This window comes from Eschscholzia californica, unplaced genomic scaffold, assembly GCF_041429995.1.
Source record: "Eschscholzia californica isolate CP2 unplaced genomic scaffold, dmEscCali1.0.p SCAF_196, whole genome shotgun sequence".
In the NCBI taxonomy this organism is placed as follows: Eukaryota; Viridiplantae; Streptophyta; class Magnoliopsida; order Ranunculales; family Papaveraceae; genus Eschscholzia; species Eschscholzia californica.
In genome coordinates this window covers 1-5000 of record NW_028238305.1, presented here as the reverse complement: position 1 = coordinate 5000, position 5000 = coordinate 1, and the positions used below count along the sequence as shown (strand labels likewise).

Below are 5000 nucleotides of genomic sequence, written 5' to 3'. Positions count from 1 at the left end.
CTCTTGTGTCACAGCAAATCCAACGAAGACATCATTTTCATAAAGTAAAAAACCAAACTTATGGGACGTGGATAAATAGATCTATTTATCCACGATCCAATTATATTTGTTCAATGCCCTATTGTCAATATGAACGTTGAAAAAAAAAAAAAAAAAAATAAGAAATTAAATTGAAATAAAAAAATAAGGAAGGAGTAGGAAAAATCTCGGGTTTATTTAATATAACTAAAGGTAAATAAGCAAACTTGACTCCTTGTTTCTTGGTGGAATCCCAACAAAAACCATCCGATTGAGAATAATCCCATAATTTTTTGGATCCTATTATTTTATTTCATCTATTGACTCAATCCTTTTTCTATCCGTCTCATATCACGAAAAGGTATTTTTATCGTTATTTCTAGAATATCGGATTATAATTATATGAGAGCGATACATATAGTAAATAGGTATAAATAGAGCAAGAAAAAGAGTGAATAATGAAAAAAAAAAAAATTCAACAAAGTTAGCATATGGGCGACCCCCTCTTTCTTTTTCTTTTTTCATTAATTTTAGTTCGTTTGATTAACGCGAAGTTCTTTAAATACCTCTGCCCTCTTTGAAATATCATAAACGGTTCCTGTGGGTTGAGCACCTTTTTCAAGGAAATATAGAATAGCGGGAACATTTGAATAAGTTTGATTCTTTATCGGATCGTAAAAACCCACTTTACGAAGATCTCTTCCTTCTCTTCGGGATCGAACATCAATTGCAACGATTCGATAGATGGCTCATTGGGATAGATGTAGATGAACAATGCCCCCCCTAGAAACGTATAGGAGGTTTTCTCCTCGTACGGCTCGAGAAAGAATGATTCGAATTTGTGTATATAATGTCAAATAGATCAATAAAATCCTCAAATTCATTAAACTATGATTTCATTCGTTTTTTTTTCTTCCTTCCCGAAAAAGAAAAAAATCATTCGTACTCATAACTCAAGTTCTATAATTATCAAAGAGCTCAAAGGAAAATCCTTAGGCCTAGGAATTTTCTTTATTGAGCTGTCTCTAACCCCCTTTCTTGGTCTCATTTAGAATCCATTTTTTATTCCTCATTCTGACCCAATTATTGTAGTAAGACAATTGAAAATGGTGTTTTCTTGTTCCGGGATCTTTTATCTTTGCTTTGAATCATTGGGTTTAGACATTACTTCGGTGATCTTTAATCGTTTCAAAATGGCAGCAACATACCTTTTGTGATTTCTTTCTAGCGAAGAATCATATGAACGATTGATTCCCGTGCGATACACTTTTGTTTTGATCGAAATAGTTTTCTCAATTCCAAGAAAATTTCCTTTGTTTATTTGAAACTTTTGTTCGAATTGGGTCCTTTCTATTTCTAATTCGAAGATATATTTACGAAGTTGTTCCAACTTATTAATTGACACTAACCCTAGATCCTTGCCCTTGAGAAATGAATCAATACTTTCTGCTCGAGCTCCATCATGTACTATTTACAACCCAACAAAATAGGGGTTGTTCTAGTGGAACAGAACAAACTATGTCGAGCCAAGAGCACCTTCATTTCTATATAAAATGGTGGGTGTAAGAATCCACAGCCGATCATGTCCTTCAAGTCGCACGTTGCTTTCTACCACATCGTTTTAAACGAAGTTTTACCATAACATTCCTCTAGTTTGGAACCGGTATGGAATTGATTCAATATGGAATCATGAATAGTCATTGGCTCAATTGGTACATAGTAATCTACACTTTATACTTTGTTTTTCTATATAGAAAGGTAATTATTTATCTGGAGAAGTCTCAGCAAGGATTCACTTTAATTAACCGCCTATTTTATTGTATGAATGAAAAAATTCATTTATCAAAGAACACGAATAAACAAGTTCTTCTTTAATCTGCATCTTCAACAGATTGTTCAAGACGATCAATTAAAGAAAACAAAAGAAGGGTCTTTAATTAGATTCCCAATCCCGCAACAAAATGAATAAATTAATATAATATTAAGTATTAACCAAATAAACTAGTCCAATGAACTGGAAAGGCCGTAAGTTAATCGATAGAATAAATTAATCAACCTCACACTTCTTCGAGTACCAAGGGCTCATAAAGAATCATTAAAAGGGTTTAATTTAACCAATTTCCTACTTCGATATCATTATTATTTTTTATTATTTTTTGAATAAAGTTTTCCAGTAAAGATCAAATTGGATTTCGAAATCAATCAAAAGGTTATCACAATCATATCATAACGAGTCGATAAAAATGTTTATCAGATATCTCATTGATTAAAGTAAAGAGAGCAAAATTTGATCATCATAAAAGAAATATATGTTTCTTTTTCAATTGAATCATCAATGATTCAAACTAGAACTAGATAGATAAATTGAGAAACAAATCCAATTGATTTCTTTTTTTTGTAGGGAGGGGTGAGATAGAGATAGAAAATACTCGTGTAAGGTAAGGTTTAGGGCGTTAGTTTTTAATCTGATTGAGAAAATAAAAATCGGAAGAATACGATCTTTCCATATTCATCAGATAAACCGAACAATTGTCACTGGAGGGAGTCGCGGGATCACAGATCTTTTTCATCAAAATCGAAATGTCACTGACATAGAACAATAACAATGTATACAATACATATACTATCGGCATTGGTTAATTTTCTATATATTTTTGTTTTTGACTTCAAGGTCAAGAATCTTTTCATTGATTTACAATTAATCATTAGAACCAGCTACTAAATACAAAAATTAGGTTCAAAGAAAATACACCTGTTACATATTGAACTTTTTTTGTTAATGAGATCCGGCAGACAGACAAAGATAAACGAGTCCAGATCAATCCGTTGTTGCTATTTTTTTTTAGGCCAACCCAGTCTTAGAAGCCTTCTTACTCTTAATCCCAGTCCTGGAATTGAAATTCCATCAGTACCAAAAACTCCCTCTTATTTAGAATGTTTAGAATTCCGGATCCATAGAGAATTAGTAATTGGACTACCCTATTTACTTTAGATATAGGGAATATCTAAGATTTTCTTTTGCATTTCCATAAAAAATGCGTCATTGATAATTTCAGTAGATATAGGCCATAAAGTTTTTCTAAGTAATTATGAATATGAGCGAGACGGGTAGACGCTGAACGGCTCATCCTATTTTTGATTTTGAATTCAACCATTAATATTAATCTATTTCTCAGCCTAGTCGGCTCACAAATGGATTTAGTTCCATCTGCATGTCATTTACGCTGGATTGGTTTGTGAGAAAAAAGGAAAGATATGATTCAGAAAAGAATCAATAGAAATCAGAAACAAGGATCACATTATATTCATATTCAACATTACATTCTTAAACTAAAGAGACGATTGTTAAAGAGAAAAATCTTTATTCTGATAGAATCGGACTGCTCTGGGACGGAAGGATTCGAACCTCCGAGTCGCGGGACCAAAACCCGTTGCCTTACCACTTGGCCACGCCCCATTTATATTTCTATTTGACACTAATAAACACTAATATCGGTATTGTTTATTCGTCAATTCCCACCCAAATATCTATGGAATAGGTTAGATTGTTGCTAGGATTTGACCCGTGTAGTTGTAGAATTCAACTGAATTTATTGATCATTACATATAATTCAATTAAGATATTGTATGAAAGTATGACTCCTTCTATTCTCGTTTGAGAACTGAAGGATTTTTGATTGGGTAAGTAAAAGAAAAAGAAGAATTTTGGTCTACCTTACTTTCTTCATTTTTTCCCTTCTATCAATAACTCAATCAAAATGCAATTATCTCCAAGAAGGAAATGTTTGTTATGCTGAATATCTTTAGTTTGATCTGTATCTGTCTTAATTCTGCCCTTCATTCGAGTAGTTTTTTCTTCGCCAAATTGCCTGAGGCTTACGCTTTTTTCAATCCAATCGTAGATGTTATGCCGGTCATACCTGTGCTCTTTCTTCTCTTAGCCCTTGTTTGGCAAGCTGCTGTAAGTTTTCGATGAGATCTTTACTACTGTCCTAAAAACATTCATGATTTTTTCGATAAAAAAAGACTCTAACAATTGATAAGATCAGCTAAGTTTTACATTATCAACCCTTGATTCAAACATTTAAATTCTTGGATAGTCATGATGAATCTGGATCACCTCATTTCCTCATTCTGATCTTCTACTTCCATTTAACAAGGACCCTATTAAATTTAGGGTCCCCCATAATCAAAATATCGAATTAGGTCATGAAAGATAATTTTGGTAACGAAAGAATCTTATTACATTACAAATAAATTTCTGAAAATTCCTTTCTTTTCTAGAAACCACTTCATTTCTTGGTGTCAAAATAGGATATGTGGTATAAAAATGGATAATCTATTCCCTTTTTTCCAAAAATGATCTTGGAGATTTTGTAATGCTTACTCTCAAACTCTTCGTTTACACAGTAGTGATATTCTTTGTTTCTCTCTTCATCTTCGGATTCCTATCTAATGATCCAGGACGTAATCCTGGACGTGAGGAATAAAAAAATAAAGCTTTTTCGTTTTCCTTGCTTGTTGATTTCTTCATTTTCTTATGATTCTTTTGATTCCAGACATTTAACTATGATAAAATCAGAGAAAATGAAAGGGTCTCAGTATTTTTTTGAATTCGAAAGAAAAATAGAAAGTCATCAGAGGAAACGGAAAGAGAGGGATTCGAACCCTCGGTACAAATAACTCGTACAACGGATTAGCAATCCGCCGCTTTAGTCCACTCAGCCATCTCTCCCAATTAAAAAAAGTATTTCTTTATTCTTTCTTTATTTTTATAGATAGAAAGAAATTGGATTAGCAATCCAATTCGAATTTAATTTCGATAAGGGGGGTATCTCCAACAGAAATAAAAAAAGAATATCTCTTTGATTTCGTCCGAAAGATCCTTTTACTCCCGGCCTGGCCTGGTCAGTGCCTAGCCAGGCCATTTTTGTGTCTTGTTTTATTCCAATGAATGATAAATCAAATGATTTATCTGATTT

General features: G+C 32.7%; 1 non-coding gene across 1 annotated transcript; it reads right to left on the bottom strand.

Moving 5' to 3' along the window:
• Positions 1-4665: 4665 nt before the first annotated feature.
• TRNAS-GCU (transfer RNA serine (anticodon GCU)) lies at positions 4666-4753 on the bottom strand. The gene has a single exon. It is a non-coding gene; the product is annotated as a tRNA-Ser (tRNA).
• Positions 4754-5000: the final 247 nt, after the last annotated feature.